The sequence below is a fragment of the Petaurus breviceps genome, unplaced genomic scaffold (assembly GCF_028583685.1).
Source record: "Petaurus breviceps papuanus isolate PSGF00001 unplaced genomic scaffold, PetGlider_PUasm1.0 551, whole genome shotgun sequence".
Classification (NCBI taxonomy): domain Eukaryota; kingdom Metazoa; phylum Chordata; class Mammalia; order Diprotodontia; family Petauridae; genus Petaurus; species Petaurus breviceps.
Window position 1 is genome coordinate 3,533,103 of NW_027186372.1, and position 20,334 is coordinate 3,553,436.

General features: G+C 39.9%; 1 pseudogene; it reads right to left on the bottom strand.

The window, feature by feature from the left end:
- Positions 1–15,237: 15,237 nt before the first annotated feature.
- Positions 15,238–16,348, bottom strand: LOC138172501 (large ribosomal subunit protein uL10 pseudogene; annotated as a pseudogene).
- Positions 16,349–20,334: the final 3,986 nt, after the last annotated feature.

Genomic DNA, 20,334 nt, shown 5'->3' on the forward strand with positions numbered 1-20,334 from the left:
TGCTACCTGGCCACCCCATGGGAAGACTTTTTAATACATTATGCTCTTTTTAGTAATTTCAAATTAAAAAGACAACATGTTTTTTGAAATGTAGTTTCCAATGTCATTACTGTTTCTTTGTGGAATTTCAGTCACTGCTTACATAAACACCATATCTGATTTTTGTTTTTCCATTTAACAGGAACGGACAAGCCAGAGTACAAAGTGCTAGCTAGTCTCATTCTAACAAATATGGCCAAGTACTTAGTTGTGTTTGAACATAGAATTTAAATAGTTTTTGATTTAAAAAAATCCAAAGCTTGGGTCAGCATAGAAGAAAGGACATTTGTGAATACAGTAAAAAGTCAATGATCTGAGATAAGATCTTATTGACTGTTATAGTAGATTTTTTTCCCTTCCAGAATTTAATAGAGCCATAATTAAATCCAACCAGCTTATTGTGTTTTTAAAAACTACTTTTTGCTTCACACTATAAACTAAGCAAAAAAAATTTTTTTAATCCCCTATAAAGACTAACGTACAATTCAGGGTGGATTAGACAACATCATTTGAGGCCTAAATATTCTTTTCCAAATGAGTAAAAATCATACTGGGAGATGCCATTGGGATCTTAATGCTGAACAAGACCTTAAAGACCATCTCACACAACCCTTTCATTTAAGAATGAGGAACCTAAGACCTCTAAGAGCAAGGCTTCCCTGAGGTCACAAAGTAGCAGGGATGGCGTTTGCACCCAATTATCTCACTCCAAATTCAGTGCTTTTTTCATTACTGCCTAGTTGCCCAAAGGAATACTAAGGAAGCCATAATGGCTCAAATTGTGGCGGAGCCAGATCTTATGGATTTGACCTTGGGTACATTGCTTCAGCATTATGGATCTCAGTTTGTTTGTTTTTCATCTGTAAAATGAGACAGTTGATCTCAAATATCCCTTCAAAACCCTAAATCCCATGATCCTGTGAATTACTGTTTCAGAAATTGAAACATTAACTAGAGCAGGGTCCTTAAAATTTGTGTGTGTGTGTGTGTGTGTGTGTGTGTGATGGACCTGATTAGCAGTGTGGTCAAGCCTACAGCTCCCCTCTCTGAATAAAGCTTTTAAAAACATAAAATAGGGGTGGCTAGGTGGCACAGTGAATAGAGCACCAGCCCTGGAGTCAGGAGGACCTAGACTCAAATCTGGCCTCAGACACTTAACAAAAACTAGCCATATAACTTTGGGCAAGTCACTTAGGCCCAATTGCCCTGCCTGTCCCCCTCCAAAAAGCAAAGAAAAAAAAGCATAAAATAATATTGTTATACAAGAAATCAGTTATATTGAAATACAGTTATCAATTTTTTTTAAGCACAGCTCAAGGACCCCTGAATTAGTGATACTTGTCACATAGGTAAGTGTCACTAAAGCTTTCTATAACAGATCTGTCGTGTCTCTTCCACCCCAGCTGTTGAACATGACTCTACTTTGACTTTGTACACGGGAAGAGAGTGATAAAGTTGTAATAAGGGACCCTGCAGCTCTTCCTTACTACAGAGTAGCAGAAAAGGCACTGATCTTAGAGTCAGAGCTAGGCTATAGCTATGCAGATGTGTGCAAATCACCTTGGTACTCTGAACCTGCTTCCTCATGCATAAAACAGTGGTAATAATATTACCTTTTTACAAGGTTGTTTGAAGGAAAGTCCCTTATAAACCTGTTTCACTTCCTATCTGTCCAACTATTCCTAAGGTTCATGTTCTGATTCTTCATTTGTTATGTTAACAGGGTTTTTACTGTAATGGTCTCTAACTTGAGAGTGCTTGGAGACGCACAAAACAGGTCAAGAGATGGGAGAGCCAGTAATCAAGCAGCAGTTTAATTAATCAATTTCAGAGTGAGGAATGTTCTCTAAACTGAATTAAAAGCACAGGTTATATAAATTAAATCACGAAGGGGGAAGGTAGATTATAAATAATTGTTTCCCAGGGTCTGAGTGATTTCCCATGACAAACTCAAAAATCCCACAATACAATAATTCTGGAGTCAAGTCTTTGGGAGTCATGACCACCTTCCCTAGGCATAGAACCAGAGTTCTGTGACAGGAACAGGTTCTACAATGTTTGGTTCACTTTGCTTAAGGTATAATACAGGCACAAGAATGAGAGTATTGTCAAAGGTTTATTGATCATTTTAAGCTGCATTGTGAGCTCTGTCTCCTAAACCAGAAAAGCAGCTCTTGAGAAAATTAAATTATTAGTATATTCATTATACATATCATATCAATCAATATAAAATCATAATTCCCTTCACATTACTTCCTTTCAGCCATAAAGTTATAACTCTCCTTGAAGGCCAATGAGGAACATTCATTTGAAACATGATTTCAAAAAATTTCTTGATTATAGAAATTTTCTATGAAAAGAAAAAAGAGGGACATAATTCTCATATAAAAGGGGGAACACCTCCCTTGACTCTGTTTGATTCCAGGCATGAGCCTTATCTAACAAACATTCATGTAGTTACAGAGTGTTAAAGGAAAGACTCAGGATTAGCCAGGTATGAATTTTCCTTTTCCAGAAAGGAAATAACACAATGGGGAAATAAAGTCAGGAGGATCCTACCTAGGTCATGTCCTAGGTCATCCCTAGACTGCCTCACATGCCATTTTCTATTGTGGTCTTTGTGACAATTCAGACAACTGAATCAGACATCCGTGCAATCAAAACCCAAAACAAATTACAGTCCCAGGCATTTTTACCTTAAATAGCAAAATAGTCACTAATCACAATTTAGGGAGATAAGCACAACATAAAAGCGAAAGAAAACAAATGTTACTTCCATGAATGTTGAGAGATTGAAGGGACAGTTAAGTAGCAAGGAAAAAGAAAGGACTTAGTTCATAGATGGAGTGAGCAAATGTAAGAGGGTTTTTACTACCCCAGAGGCTGGGGCAGTATGACAGGGGAACACTTTCCACTCACTAGGAAAACATACAGACCATAACCAAAGCCTATCTATGGCTAAGGGCAGGTGGCAATTGAATGAAGTCGATATGCCAGCTTTCAAAGACGCACATATGGGAGAGGAAACTGCCCTGGGCTGGCTTCAGAGGCTTAGATACATTGTACTTGGTATAGGTGGGACACATCTCATAGGCGGTGATGGCAACTCTGTGAAAACTCCTCTTACCAATGTTTTCAAGCTAGCTCCACTGGCTTGTCACTTCCCCAGTGACTGAATGAATGAAGGTCTTCCTTCATAGGGAGGGATAAGTTCTAAGGGAGTATTTTAAGTCTGTTTGGGCTAACCCATAGTCCCATAGTCTTATCAAATTTACACCCCCCCTTCTGAAGCTTTTCTTATTTTGTGATGAGCATTCTTTTTCGGGGAGTGGCTCTGTCTCTTCTTTCATTAGGCTAGGAGGCATAGGTCAGCATTTCTGGGTGAGATGGATATATTAATAAAGTCATGCTTATTGGGACATGTACTTCAGGAGTTAAAGCTGCAGTTTTAGCTGTTTGGTCAACCAACTCATTTCCACAGGCATGAATGCTGTTTTCTTGCCCTGGAATTTTAATTACTGCTACAGCCTAGGAAAGCAGTAAATGGTCTAATAGGTGGGAAACCTGTTTCTAATTTTTAAGGGACTGTCCTGAGAAGGTGAGGAAACTCTGATGTTTCCATAAAATCCCAAAGTCATTTGCGACCCTAAATGCATACCTGCTATCAGTGTAGACATTAATCCTTTTGGCCTAATTCACAAACCCTAGCTAGTGCCTGGAGCTCAGGTTGCTGTGCCCATCAGGTAGTGATAAAGTTCCAACCAGTTCTGGAGTGGTGATGATGCTATCACCAGCGACCAAGTCTCCTTCCTCATTGCTAAGATAAGATAAACCAGTATACAAGTAAAAGCCTACTCCTTTTAAGGGAGTTTCCTTCAGGTCCTTCTGGGAGAAAGCAAGTCTTCTAGATAAATTACACAGTCATGGTCTAAAGCAGGGGTGGGGAAACTGCAGCCTCAAGGCCACATGTGGCCCTCTAGGTCCTCAAGTATGGTCCTTTGACTGACTCCAAACTTCACAGAACAAATCCCCTTAATAAAAAAGATTTGTTCTATAAAACTTGGACTCAGTCAAAAGGCCACACCCACATGGCCTCAAGCTGATGGCTTCCCACCCCAGGTCTAAAATCTCATCCTCACTTTCTACCTCATGTAGATAGGTAGCTGGATTGAACTTGTTTACAAATTTGGTGGTCAGATTAAGCAAGTCACTTCGAGGTTGGCTAGCCTGCTGGAGGACAAATGCTAAGTACAGTGTGAATTTAGGAGTGTTTCAATGGCATGGGGAACATGTACTGTTCAGGAAGGGTCAAGACAAATGTCCTCAGTGGCAGAGGCTGTGTAGTAGTAACTGTGGCTACTACTGCCCAGGAGGCCTGTAGCAACATTGTCCAAAGTTTTGCTATAGTATCCCCTGGGAGAAAGTTTTCACCATGTTTTTCTGTCAGCATACTAACTGAATTCTGTCCTTTCTCAGAGACAAATCAAATGAGAGAGAATAGTTGGGGAGGCTGAAAATTGGTGGTTATGGGAATCAAAGGAGTTTTGGGCTCAGGTACAGAATCCTTTAAAAGATGATAAAGGGAGCAGGCAATATTTAAAAAGTCAGGCATCCAAAGACATCAGAAGCCTGCCAGACCAAGAAAGACATGGAACTGACACTTGGCGTGGGGTACAGGAAGCTGAATGATAGCTTTAAGACAGGCTGAGTCTAGGCAAGAGGCAGAGTGGTAATGTCTTAGGAACTTTGCAGAGGGGAAGGCAAGCTGGAGCTTATCCTTACATTCCTTATGGCCTCTTATTAAACCATTAAGAAGTCCTGAATAGAAATGTCTTGGGTGAGGGAAGAAAGGAGAAGGTCATCAACATATTAGAGGAGGACAGAATCCTTAAAATCTAATGAGCACAAGTCTTGTTTTAGTATCTGTGAGAAGTGTATGGAGGCTCAGTGAATCCCTGCAAAAGGACAGATCAAGCATATTGGCATCTCTCCCAGATAAAAGCAAAAATGAATTGGCTTTCAGGGGCAACCAGAATTGAAAAGAAGGCACTACAGAGTTCAACCACCATGAAGTAAGTGTCCCAGCTTGGTACTAGGTTAAGCAAAGTGTGGGCATTTGGCACAACAGGTACTCTGGGTATTACAATATCATTAACTGCTTGGCGGTTATGCACAAGTTGTCAGTTCCAACTACCAGACTTCTGGACTGGAAAGATGGGTGTGTTCATGTAATAGTAATGGTATTTAAAGATTCCCCTGTATTGGCTTGGTTTTTGGTTTGATTGTGTTAAAACCCAGAGTTTGTTAATCCCACTTGTGGGATGGACTTGTTGACTTGAAAAGAGAGTGATGAACTGGGAGGAGCTGGTGATGTAAATTTAGAGAGACAGAAGACAAGAGAGAGGAAGAAGAACTTTTTGGAAGCAGCACCCTCTTGGAGGCAGAGAGAGACTGAGAGGATTGCTGAGGGCCACTTTGAATTGCCCAGGACTTTTGAGACCTGCCCCAGGAGCTGCCAAGGACTGAGGAGACATGGCTATTTTGCTGGTACTTTGTCTGTCTGTTTTGATGTTGTTTTGCCAGATCTGTCCACTGGTGAAAGACAGTCCTGTTTTTGAAGAAGTCCTGGAACCTGGCTGTTGGTTAAGAAGCCCTGAGACTGTCCTGCAGACAGAGAGTGAATACTGTCCACTGGTGAAGGACAGTGCTGTTGTTGCAGAATTCTTGGAACCTTGCTGTTGGTTCTGAAGCCCTGAAGAAGGATTTTCTTGTTGTATGTTTACAGAAATCCTGGGAGAGGGTTTTGCTAATGTTTTCAGGGGTCCTAGGACTGTTCTGCACACAGAGGATGAATTAATGAAGAGACTGGCAATGGATCTTGTGGCCTTGCTAAGCCGTGTCTCCCCAGGAACTAAGATTGCTGAGAACTTGCCTCTGTCAAGATGAAGAAAAGACCTCCATTTGGGTATTAAGTGCTGTGCTTAACTCTGGGGTAGATACAATTGTGATCCAGGGGTGGGGAACTTTTTTTTTTTAAAGCAATAGGGGTTAAGTAACTTGCTCAAGGTTACACAGCCAGTTATTTCTGGGGTGTGGTGCTAAGTATCTGAGCCCGGATTTGATCCAGGTCATCCTGACACTGGAGCTGGTGCTCTTACTCGCTGAGCCACCTGGCTGCCCCTAAGCAATTGGGGTTAAGTAACTTGCTCAAGGTTACACGGCCAGGTGTTTCTGGGTGGGTGCTAAGTGTCTGAGCCTGGGATTCGAACCAGGTCTTCTCAACACTGGAGCCGGTGCTCTTACTCACTGTGCTACCTGGCCGCCCTGCGGTGGGGAACTTTTGACCTTTTTGTGTTCTATGATTGAACAAATGAATGTACTTTACTTATGATTGGAAACTAATCTCCATTTGAGAAGAGGGGCTTTGTGATGGACTAAATGAAGGTACAGCCTAAGGGTGGAGTAGTATTTAGAACAGGGACTTTGTAATTGATTGAATGAATGTAAGGTCCTGGGTTGGGGTAGTACTTGGCCATTATTTAATCATACTTAGTAAATGCTGTATTTTGAATGATGTCATATTTTGATCTTCTCTGTTCTTAATTTGTCACTGAATAAAATGGAGAGCATCTATGCTGGTATTTTGAACCTTGGGAAGTTGCCTTTGCTTGGCATTAAATTACAGTTCACAGGGGAAGTATAGGGAATAATGAAGACCTTGCATAGATAGGTATTGGCAAAGGGCCTAATTCCCTCAAAGGCCTCAGTGATGTATAGATAATAAGGATTTAGTGGGTACAGCACTGATAACTGACCCAATATCAATAGCATCTGAAGCCCACAGGCTAGAGGAAACTTAGTTAAGAGCTGGATTGTCAGAAGGAATACGGACACTTTCAGATATAGAAGGTATCAGGGATAAAAGACACAAGGAAGTGGTCTGTCCTGGGTTAAATGAAATAGTGACCTGTAATTTATGGAGCAGATTCCCTCCTGGTAAGTGACCAGGGACCTCAGGGTCCAGGACAAAAGGATGAAAGACACTGATCCCTCCAATAAAAAGGGAAAGTGGTTCTGAGATATAGGCTACAATGGTCTTATTATTTGGCATTTAAAATTCTTTATAACATGACTCGTTCCTACCTTTCCAGTATTCTTATACTTTTTTTATTTTGTAATATTTTATTTTTTTCCTTAATTACATGCTAAAACAATTTTAAAACTTTTTTTTTTCAAGTTTTGAGTTCCAAATTTCCTCCCCTTCCCCTTGCCTGAGACATTAAGCAATCCAATATAGTTTATACATATGCAATCATATAAAACATTTCTATTTTAATCATTTTGTATAAGAAGACTAGGAAGGAAGGAAGGAAGGAAGGAAGGAAGGAAGGAAGGAAGGAAGGAAGGAAGGAAGGAAGGAAGGAAGGAGGGAAGGAGGGAAGGAGGGAGTCCTTTGGGATTCTTATACTTGACTGACTCCCTTCCATATATCCTATGATTCAACTACACTAGCCTACTTACAGTTTCTTGAACATGTTACTCCATTTTCCATCTCCATACACTTGCACTGGCTGTCCCACATGACTGGAATTCTCTGCCCTCTCACCTTCTTCCCTTGGTTTCCCCGGCTTTCTCCAAGACTCAACTCATGTCAATTCTATAGGCTTGTCCCGGGCTCCCTGACTGCTGATACTTTCCCTTTTCAGATTTCCGTCTCCTCTAGATAGCTTATATGCACCTAGTTATTTATACATTGTCTCCTGTATTAGAATATATATTCTTTGAGGGCAGAGCCTATTGCTGTCTTTCTTCTTATCCCAGTGCATTGCATCGTGCCTGGCATGTGTTTTAACTACTTAATAAATGCTTGCTAACTGAATCAACCTTATAGCACCATAGAAACATAAGCTGATTGACCTGGTTGCCTGTCCTGGCTCAGACACTAGTAGGGTGCTAAAGACAAATTATTTCTTCTCTCTGAGCCTCAGTTTTCTGATCTTTAAAATGGATATAATATACTTTGATATCCTCTATGATTATTATTTTTCTTTGAGTAACTTCTTCATAGGGGCTATACCCATTTTACATTCTTTCTCTTGTTCTTTAAATGTTTATTTATTTATTTTTAATTACCAAGACAATAGGCTGCCAATCTGTGAATCCTAATGTGGCCTGCCTCCTTTTGTGCTAATGCACATACTTGTCATTTTTTATTCAGTACTTATCATTACTTTGTCAGAGTGAGTTTAGTGATTATAATAAATAAAATCATTAGTAGTAATTATGACTTCTATGATACAGGAGGAAAAACCCACTCCAGTGGGATAGCTGAGAAGCATTGTCTTTTGGAGGCTAACACACTCCAGCTCCTACAGTTCTTGATGGCCTGGCTTCTATTTTCCTTTTTCTTTGTAGCTATCCTCTCCATTTTCTCCAGTTTTTCTCCTTCCATCTTGGCCCATTGTTTTGGTACCATAGCAATTTAAAATAGTTGTCCTTTGTAGAAACTCCATCTGAATTGGTTGCCAACTGGGCTCTAGGGTTAGCTTTGCCCTGGTCATAAGATACTAGCCTAGTGTCCACAATGAAATGTTCTTTCTGAGACATACACGATCAAGATGTCTCAGGCCCTTATGTCCTTTATGAAAGCATAGCCATAAGTATTCTAGGCCCAATATTGAGACTTAACTTTAAATCTGAGAGAAAGGTTGGAGTGGAGGGGGTACATCAGAGGAGAAATGCTGTTAAAGAGGTTAAAGGGACTTTGAGGGATTAATTTTACCCATTTGATTTGTACTTATTTGCTCAGCTCTTTGGGATGGGGATGGTAGATCTTTCATTCTGACTTTTGCTTTAGTCGATAACATGCATGATTCTATTGTTTTGTGCTCAGGGGCAGACAGAATGGGAGGAATTGCTAATCCACCCTGGAATTTTGCAGAAATATGAGCCAGTGATTCTAAACAAGAAATTATAAAAGAGTGGCAGTGGAGAGGTGCCACAAGCTGCAAAACTCGATAGTATAACTAGAACTAGATTAAAATGTAATTAGGAAATGTTTAACAAAACAAGTAAGAATAAAATACAACACAGCTAATGTTAATTTGTAGTTTTCTAAAGTCAATATGCTGCCTGCAGGGATCCATTTCTATTCAAATTTGACACCAGTTGGGTAAAAGATTCCCTTAAAGATTTTGTTATTGAAAAGAAAGAATGGAGGTGGCTAGGTAGAGCAGTGAATAGAGCACCAGCCCTGGAGTCAGGAGAACCTGAGTTCAAATATGGCCTCAGACACTTAACACAAAAAACTAGCCGTGTGACCTTGGGCAAGTCACTAAACCCCAATTGCCCTACCTTCCCTCCCTCCAAAAAGAAAAAAGAAAGGGAAGACAGGTTGGTCATGAGGCAGTGAATAATATCAAGATAACTTGAAGAATGACCTTAGAGTATTGCCTGGACTTCTATGATTTACTTGTGTGAGAACATGGACAAGAGGTATCCAGGATGAGCTGGCATGAATAGGTTATAATATGCACCATTGGAGAGAATATACTCAAATAGAATCAGTCATTCATTTAAATGTGATTAAGAGTCCTAACAAATGGAGAATGTAATGTGGAAGAGTGCCCTCTCTCCCTTTGCTCATTCATATGGATTGGAAAGAAGTCAATACAATTTCACAACAATTCTTTGAGCACCTACCATGTGCAAAATACTGTTGGGGATGCAAAGAAAGAAAAACTCAGAACCTACTCTCCAGGAGCTTACCATCTACCTGTGTGACCTTGGGCAAGTTACCTACATTCTATGGGCTTCAGTTTTCTCATCTGCAAGATTAAGAAGGTGAATTACATAATCTTTCAAGTTTTTTCAGTTCTAAGGCATCTGATCCTACAATGGGAAAAAGTTAAGTATAAAAAAATCCCCCTACAATACGAGTGAAAGTGACATTGATGGAGAAAGTTCATAGCAAAGTTCTATGACAAAAATAGGAAGGAAGAGATCACCATTTCTGAGGAAAGGGGGTCAGTGGGTATTTCAGGTTGGTGGCATAGTGTATAAAATTCTTGATCTAGAGTCAAGAAGACCTGAGTTTGAATTTAGCTTCAAACACTAACTGTATGAGCCTGGGCAAGTCACTTAACCTCTATCTGCTTTAGTTTTGTCAACTGTAAAATGGGAATAATAAAAGTACCTATCTCCTGAATGATTATAAAGACCAAAAGGGATAAGTATAAAGATCTTAGCACTGTGCCTGGCACACAGTAGCTGCTTAATAAATGCTTATGTTCCTCCTTCTTTCCTTTCTTACAGGAGATGATATCTAGCTTGATCTTTAAAGAATAGGACAGACTTCAAAAGATAGAGTAATCTGGTGGGAGATGGGAACATGTCTTAGACATCTGGGACATCCTGAGCAAAGATGGAAGATGACTCATGGAAAACAGGAGGTAGATAAATTATGGGATAATTTTCTTCAGAACATAAAGTACCTCAAGGGAAGCAATATGAGAAAAGTCAGAACAAGCAGCCTGATCCAGATTTGTGGGGCTAACGAATCTATGCTTTATCCTAAATGCGGTGAGATAGCATCAAAAGTTTTTAAGTGGAAGAATGTCAGAGTAATAACAAAACACCAGGACCGAAAACTGGAAATCTGTGCATGGTTTTTCTATGCTTAGATATAACATTAGCTTTAAGAAATATTCTGTAGCAGAGATACATCTGATGGAATGGGTCTACACATGCCAACATTTCTGAGCCCTGAACTTAGCTTGGCACATAGCAGACATTTGCTAAATGTGTTTTTGACTGATTGATCAATTATTGAGTATATCCCCAGGACCTTAGTTCCCATGACACCGTGTGCTTGAGCATAAGATAACTGCTTCCTTGTGTGAGTGATGGCTGCAGATGAAGCATGGTACCGGTGATCAGGTTATGTTACCATAAGCGAAGAGAGGCAAGCTGAGAAAGCACAGATATGATTGTGACCAGGGTACTGGGAAATGCCCAATACCAGCCCAAACAAAAAATGTTTGGAGATGTAGCCAATGAGAATATGTGGTGAAATCAGCAAATAGAAGTTTCCAGCCACGACAGCATGACTGACAATTGAAGGTCCAAGAATCTGTAGCAGAGCATGTGTTTTGAAGATTATTTCCCAAATACCCTGGGGGGAAAGAGGGGAGTTTTTGCTCACTCCTGAGTATGTGAGAATTTTTCCTATGTAGTAGAGGTTGAATGGGCTTATAGAGGTCACTCAAGGAACATGATCCCAGAGCTCTTCTGGAAGCAACAGAAGACTCTAAGGACGTGGTGATTCATTTATTGTGCCTTTGGTTGATGACAGCTTTCTGGCTTCTTCTAACCTTCTCGTGGCCCAATGCTGAAAGGACTTTGGAATTTGGAATGTTGTGGTAAGCTTTGAGCGGTCCTTTGGTCAATTGCCTGGAGAGTGGTGACAGGGAAGGAATATTTCATCAATTAAAAGATGAGCTTCTGGCTGGTATTCATACAGCTACAATTCTCCAGGTAACATGACGTTTCTCACTGAGGAGGAGGAGAAGATGGATCCTTCTCTGTCCTGGTATTATGGCAAGTTGTCCCATGTGGAAGATCTTGGCAGGACTACGACTACTTATGCCTGGGCCCCTGGTCACTTCTGCCTCCTTTGTACTTTTTCTTTTCTGATCTTAGGGCAGTGTATACTACAGTGAATGTACCCAGGCAGAAATCTGACTTAGTGAATTAATAGGTCAGAAGTGAATGGTGTCAGGGAAGGTAAACCCAGCAACTACTCTAACATTATTGAAATCAATAAGCACTGACAAGAAATATACTAACTTTTTTTTAAACTAGTAGACATGTTTGAGCAATGTTAATTTGAGGTAAGATATAAAAATGCCTGATTTGGCAGTCCTACAAACTGCTTATTGGGGAGGCTAGGAGGCGCAGTGAATAGAGCACCAGTCCTGAAGTCAGGAGGACCTGATTTCAAATCCAGCCTCAGACACTTAACACTTACTAACTGTGTGACCTTGGGCTAGTCACTTAACCCCAATTGCCCTGCCTTTCCCCTTCCAAAAAAGCAAAATAAACAAACAACAAAACAACAAAGAATTAGCTTTATAGCAGATTGCAACAGCTGTTGTTCAGTCATTTCAGTCATGTCCAATTCTTTCTGACTTCTTTTAGGGTTTTCTTGGCATAAATACTGGCTTACCGTTTCCTTCTTCAGTTTATTTTACAGATGAGGAAACCAAGGGAAACAGGGTTGAGTGGCTTACCCAGGGTCACACAACTAAGAAGTGTCTAAAACCAGATTTGAGCTCAGGAAGAGGAGTCTTTCTGACTCTAGGCTCAGCACTGTACTCACTACGCCATCTAGCTGCCCTAACTTCAATTACTGAATTATACTTTGCTTTTATTAAATGTATGCTTATTACATGCCTAGCATTTCCTTTGTGTATAAAAATATGGTACCGGTTTCATACCTGACTCATATTATTATCTACTGCATATTATTTTCTAACTACATTCTTTTTTGGGGGGAACCACATGCCTCATCCAAAATTGAAGCTGTATGCAGTTTTCTTGGGACACTGAGGTGGGGGTTTTAACAAACTAAAGATTAAGAAAAGGAAGCCTAAGCCCCCCAAATAAGACAAGCTCCCCCAGAGAACTAAACCTTGTACAAATCATGTCTGAGTATAGAACATGGAATGTTGTAGTGTCCTGTTCCCTTGTTCTGTAAAGTCAACTGATGTTTCATTATTTCAATCTGAATTTTATGTTTTAGTATTTCTAATACACTCTCCTTACTTAGTCCATTTGCATGGACCATAGTGAAAATTGAATTTAGTTACACTCAAAAGTTCCCAGGTGTACTGAATAGGAGCCTGAAAGGATTCAGAAAGTTAAACACACACACACACACACACACACACAGATAAACAGCTAGTGGAAGTAAGTTATGTCATTGAAAATCCTTCCATGAACTTAATGATAAGACCTTAATCCGAGTGAATTCAAGGTGGGGGGGGGGAGGGAAATGAATTGCAATCTGATAATACTTTAGCCAAAAATCAGTCAACAGCTATTGTATCTCTGTCCCTAATCCGTTGTACCAGCTATAGGATCATGTTATGTATGCAGAGGTACTATAATGGAGTGAGGCGGTAACATATAAACTAAATCGGCTGAGCAAACAGCAGTCATGTGTTAGTTGACTTTATCTACATGTTGCAACCACACTTTTCTTATCCTGCATTAACTGTGCACACGACAGATAAAAAGAAGCACAAGCAACAAAGAAATAACTTTGGTGCAATAATAGCAGGAGCCATAACTTACTTGTCTATTGCACTTTAAAGTTTAGGAAATACTTTCTTTATAACGTGCATAAGTTTAAACCAGAGAACTCACTGCCAAGAATTTTCCCCAAGATTAAAGCTGGACTCCACACACTACAAAATATCTGTGGCTGCATCATTTCTGCCAGTAATAGAGCATTACATTCATTTGATGTGTTTAGCCTTTTTTCAACTAACAAAAATGATGAATATGGAAAATATGGAGAAGCTTTAGAAGAACTTCATGAAGTGATATAAAAGGGAAAATAGAACCAGAAAGTCATTATACACAAAGACTCCAACAACATAAATATAAATACAATATTCAATGTTATATAATTACAATGGCCAAGATTTATCCTGAAAGAAATAAATGGGGGTGACCAGGTGGCGCAGTGAGTAAAAGCACTGGCCCCAGAGTCGGGAGACCTGGGATTGTTTCTGGGCTCAGATACTTAACACCCACACAAAATAACTGACCATGTAACCTTGAGCAAGTTACTTAACCCTGATTGCTTTTAAAAAGAAAGAAAGAAAGAAAGAAAGAAAGAAAGAAAGAAAGAAAGAAAGAAAGAAAGAAAGAAAGAAAGAAAGAAAGAAAGGAAGAAAGAAAGAAAGGAAGAAAGAAAGAAAGAAAGAAAGAAAGAAAGAAAGAAAGAAAGAAAGAAAGAAAGAAAGAAAGAAAGAAAGGAAGAAAGAAAGAAAAAGAGAGAAAGAGAGGAAGAAAGGAAGAAAGAAAGAAAGAAAGAAAGAAAGGAAGGAAGGAAGGAAGGAAGGAAGGAAGGAAGGAAGGAAGGAAGGAAGAGAAAGAAAGAAAGAAAGAAAGAAAGAAAGAAAGAAAGAAAGAAAGAAAGAAAGAAAGAAAGAAAGAAAGAAAGAAATGAAAATGCACATTTTTACCTTCTCCCCCCCCACACTTGCTCAAAAAGTAATATTTGTTGTCTGGTGTTACTTCTTTCATCTGGCAGAAGGATTCAAAAGGCTTGGCATACTGAAAAATAATAATGACCCCCGAAAAATTGCAGGTACTCAACAGATATCAAAGAGCAAATGTGTACAGAAGAAGTTAGTTGCTTGTTGAGAAAATTTTTTATTGATGTTTAACTTGTCTGATGCAATAGAAAGAGACGCAGACCAGGACTAAGGAGACTTTGGTTCTAATACTAGATCAGCCACAAATTACCTCTGATACTCTGGAGAAGTCACTCAACTTTTCTGTGACACAGTTTTCTCATCTCTAAAATGTGGGGATTAGGGGTGGCTAGGTGGCACAGTGAATAGAGCACCAGCCCTGGAGTCAGGAGTTCAAATCTGACCTCAGACACTTAACACTAGCTGTGTGACCTTGGGCAAATCACTTAACCCCAATTGCCCTGCCTTCCCCCCTGCAAAAAGGAAAAAAAAAATGTGGGGATTAGACCAGGTGATCTACCAGGTCCTTTCTAGTTATAGAAAGAGTATTCTACTTATATTGTTAAATGACATTAGACAAGTGTATATTTTAGATGTACTTTTTTCTGTGTAAAAGAAAAACACCCATTCATTTTTAATTGACTTTGTGTAGTCAAAATTATAGAGATCTTTGAGTGCCTTGAAAAAATGAGAAGAAGAGATTTCAATTCTGAAATTGCATATGGTGAAAAACATTCTCAAAAGGAGCACATTCGTGATAATGGTGGTGTTTGAAATAAATCAAAATTCCAAATAATTTCCAGTTCACAGTAGGACTTGATTTACCTGAAATAACAATTAAGAAAAAAATAGGAGGAACATAATTGAGGTAGAGAGGGACAGAATCATTTTCTCCTATTTTTGAAAGTTAATCAGTCAATTTTTCTTTTCTTTTTTTTAATTAATATTTTTTTTTTGAGATAAATGAACACATTTATTTCTTTGTTTCACAAATAAACTGGCTGAAATAGTTGTTTCCTGTGGGCTAATCAAAGAGACCAAATCCCATATCCTCACCAGACTTCTCTGATTCTTCCTTGGCTTCCACCTTGGCGGGAACGGCAGCAGCAGCAGCAGCTGGAACAGCACCTGCAGGAGTGGCCACTGCAAATGCTGACAGGTTGGCCAAGAAGGCCTTCACCTTTTCAGCAAGTGGGAAGGTGTACTCAGGCTCCACAGCTACAGCCAAGACCTGCTTGTACCCATTGATGATTGAGTGGGATACTGATGCAACAGTTGGATAGCCAATCTGCAGAAAGATGCTGGCAATGTTACGGACACCCTCTAAGAACCAATGATGCAAAGTGACGTCCAGAACTTCAGGGTTGTAGATGCTGCCATTGTCAAACACCTGATGAATGATCAGTCCAAAGGAGAATGGGGAGATGTTCAGCATGTTTAACAAGGTCGCCTTGCCGGCACCCACTTTGTCTCTGGTCTTAATCAGCTGCACATCACTCAAGATTTCAATGGTGCCCCTTGAAACCTTGGTGGTGATACCCAGATCCTGGAAGAAGGAAGTCTTCTCAGGACCCAGGCTGGTATTCTGTGCTGGCACAGTGACATCATATGGGGCAATGGCACCAGCATGGGCAGCAGCTGGCACCTTATTGGCCAGAAGCATATCCCTAATCTCAGTCAGATCTTCCTTGGTAAACACAATGCCCATGTTCCCCCAAATATGAGGCAGCAGTTTCTCCATGGCAGGATTGTTCTCCAGATGTCCATGAATGGCTTTGTGCATCATGGTGCTTTTCCCCATCAATACTAGGGCCTTCCCATGGAGGGACATCTGGGTCTGCTGCATCTATTTGGAGTCCACCTTGTCTGCTCCCACAATGAAGCTTTTTGGATAATCATCCTAAAAGTTGGATGATCTTGAGGAAGTAATTGGATTTCCAGGTAGCCTTGTCTTCCCTGGGCATCACAGCAGTGCTTCAGTGATTGTCATGTGGGGTTTAAAGATGATGTCATTTGTCTGGGGAGACAGCTCTTTTCCTTTTGTTAAAAAGTTGTGAGTGAATGACCAATTACGTGAGCAAACCAGCCTTATCACATGAACACCAGTCTCTGAAAATCAAATGCACATCATTGAAGTGTGGCTATTAGCTTAGAAAGCAGTTATATATGCCAATGATCTAGCTCTTGGCATAGTATTAAATTACTAGAAGGATGAAAAAGCCAGGCCAAGACTGGAGACAGAGTTGCCCTTTTCTAATTTAGGTTTTGAGTCTGTGATACTACTAAGGAAATGGAGAAAGTCAGATGTGTATCTGTAGCTATCTGCTGAGTTATCCCTATATCCCAGTATAAACTATGAACATATGTCTCAGAGTTTTGTCTAATTACAAAAGAAAAAAAGAAGAAAAAGGAAATATAAAGGCTGCTGGTTCTAGGACAAGGTGAAAATTCTTGTTATCACATAAATTTGAAATGGGTTTATGGTTATGGCAGGAGGCTGTGTAGAAATTCCTCTGTAGATTCCCACATTCTGACAATGAAGACTAAATTCTTTAATTCCAACTCCCTTCTTTCCTTCTTCAAAAAAATTTTTTTGAAGTGTTTGAAGATTATTTATTTATTTATTTTTAGTTTTCAACATTCATTTCCACAAGATTTTGAGTTCCAAATTTTCTCCCTGTCTTTTCCCTACCCCCATCCCAATATAGTAAGCATACTGATTACCCCTCCCCCCAGTCTGCCCTCTCTTCTTTCCCCCCTATTTCTTCCCTTCCCCTCTCCCCCCTTACTTTCTTATAAGGCAAGATGGGATTCTATACCCCATTGTCTATATATCTTGTTTCCCAGTTGCATGTAAAAACAATCTTTTAACATTTGTATTTAAAATGTCAAGTTCCCGTATTCTTTCCCTTCTTCCCTCCTCACCCATGCAATTCAATATAGGTTATACATGTGTAGTTGTCTAATTGTGAAAGACTAACTACATTTCCCTCCATCCTATCCTGCTCCCCCATTTATTCTGTTTTTTCCTTTGACTCTGTCCCTTTTCACAAGTGTTTGCTTCTGACTACCCCCTCCCCCAATCTGCCCTCCCTTATGTCATTCCCCCTCTTGTCCCCTCCCCCCCTACTTTCTTGTAGGGTAAGATACCCAATTGAGTGTGTATGTTATTCCCTCCTTAAGCTAAATCCAAAGAGAGTAAGATTGACTCATTCCCTTTCACCTCCCTATTCTTCCCCTCCATTGGAACAGCTTTCTCTTGCTTCTTTTATGTGAGGTAATTTACCCTATTCTATCTCCCCCTTTCTCCTTCTCCTAATATATTCCTTTCTCACCTCTTAATTTTTTAGATCTCATCCCTTCATAATCAACTCACCCTGTGCCCTCTATGTATACATATACACACATACATATACACACACAAACATATATATATACACATATATACATACATATATACATACACACATACATACATATTACCTTCAGCTATCCTAATACTGAGAAAAGTCTCATGAATTATAAGTATCAACTTTCCATGTAGGAATGGAAATAGTTCAAATTTAATAACTTCCTCATGATTTCTTTTTCCTCGTTACCTTTTCATGCTTTTCTTGCTTCTTGTACTTGAAAGCCATATTTTCTGTTTAACTCTGGTCTTTTCATCAAGAATGCTTGAAAGTTCTCCATTTCATTGAATATTCATATTTCCCCTGAAGTATTATACTCAGTTTTGCTGGGTAGGTGATTCTTCGTTTTAATCCTAGCTCCTTTGACCTCTGGAATATCATATTCCAAGCCCTTCAATCCTTAATGTAGAAGCTGCTAGATCTTGTGTTACCCTGATTGTGTTTCCACAATGCTAGAATTGTTTCTTCCTGACTGCTTGTAATATTTTCTCCTTGACCTGGGAACTCTGGAATTTGGCTCTGATATTCCTAGGAGTTTTCTTTTGGGGATCTTTTTCAAGAGGTGATTGGTGAATTCTTTCAATTTCTATTTTGCTGTCTGGTTCTAGAATATCAGGGAAGTTTTCCTTGATAATTTCTTGAAAGATGATGCCTAGGCTCTTTTTTTGATCATGACTTTCAGGTAGTCCAATAACTTTAAAATTATCTCTCCTGGATCTATTTTCTAAGTCAGTATTTTTTCCCCAATGAGATATTTTACATTATCTTCTATTTTTTCATTATTTTGGATCTACTTTATAATATCTTAATTTATCATAAAGTGATTAGCTTCCATTGGCTCCATTCTAATTTTGAAGGGAGTATTTTCTCCAGTGAGCTTTTGGACTTCCTTTTCCATCTAACTAATTATGCGTTTTAAGGCATTCTTCTCACTGGCTTTTTGGACCGCTTTTGTCATTTCAGTTAGTCTATCTTTTAAGGTGTTATTTTCTTCAGTATTTTGGGGGTCTCCTTTAGCAGGCTGTTGACTTGCTTTTCATGATTTTCTTGCATCACTCTCATTTCTCTTCCCAATTTTTCCTCTATTTCTCTTACTTGATTTTCAAAATCCTTTTTGAGCTCTTCCATGGCCCTGTGACCAATTCATATTTTTCTTGGAGGTTTTTGATGTAGGAGTTTTGACTTTGTTATCGTCTTCTAGTTCTATATTTTGATCCCCTTTGTCACCAAAGAAAGATTCTGTAGTCTGATTTCTTTTCCTCTGTTTGCTCACTTTTCAGCCAATTAGTTGACTTTTGAGCTCTTTGCCATTCTGCTTCCAGAGTGGAGAGGGCTGTGTCCCAAATTTCTGGGGTTTTGTGCAGCTGTTGTCAGAGCTACTTCTTGGCACTTGCCTCAGAACTGTGAAGAGAACTCCCTCTCCACAGCTACCACAAGCTCTGCCATGCCAGTGCTCCTCCTCACCCCAGGACTGCCACCTAACACTGTGACCCAGATACAAGAAGGGCAAAGCAAGAAAATCCTGCCTCAGCACCAGCAAAGAGATTCCTACAATTGCCCTCTGGTCAGTAACTTGGGCCTCTCACTATCTGTGGGCCTGGAGCTCCAGAAGCAGCCACTGCCTTCTGCAGCCACCTCAGCGGTCTGGGGGAAGGGCCAAATTGAGTTCCTCTCTCACCCAGGTCCAGCAGGGTTTTCCTACTGATCTTTTACTCTCTCTTTGGTGTTTGTGGGTTGAGAAGTCTGGAAACTTCCATAGCTACCAGCAATTCAGCCCCTGAGGTCTACTCTGGCTGGTCTGTGCCACCAGAGTGTGCCAGCATGGGCAACATAGGACTGCCCTACATTCCTAGCCTGGTACCCTTCCTTTTTTTGGGCCAGGCTCTCCTCAGTTAGAAATGTATTTCACTCTGTCACTTTGTGGGTTTTGCAGCTCCAAAGTTTGTTTAGAGTCATTTCCCACAGGTATTTGGAGGTAATTGGGGGATGAACTCAAGCAAGTTTCTGCTTTCTTTCTGCTATCTTGACTATTTACCCCTCTCCCTGCCTTCCCCCACCCCCCTTTGCAGAAATTAGGGACCGTGGGCATGGAACATTTCATTTATCAACAAACTTGGTTGATCTGTTGATTAATTTAAATGAACAGATTTCCCCCTAACCCCTTCCAATTTTATTCTTTGTTATTAAAGGGTAGCTTTGTTACAAGTGGATAGAGGAAAAGAGAAGAATTCACTGGGAAATAAAGGTGATGTATTTGTTTAATTGGAAGGGAATATGTGGGGAGAGACTGTTTATATGCTTGGAGGATAAGAAACAAAAGTCTTCTCAGAACCCTGATGTCTTTAAAGGTTACATAGAAAAGGAAATGTGAGAGAGCTTAGAGGTGGTTTTGTTCTGTTTTGATGATCTTAGAAGAAGGCTAAAATGGGAGGGAAAGTTATATTGGGAAAGAAAGGAGGAGGAGAGGGAAAATATGATCATATATTAAAGAGGTCCTTAAATTGAATTCTATTTAGTCATGGAGGAGGGGTAGAGGGAACATGGACTTAACTATCACGTGAACCAGATAAGGAAAAGATTGAACACAGTTGAGTGAATACTTTCCACCTTACTACCCC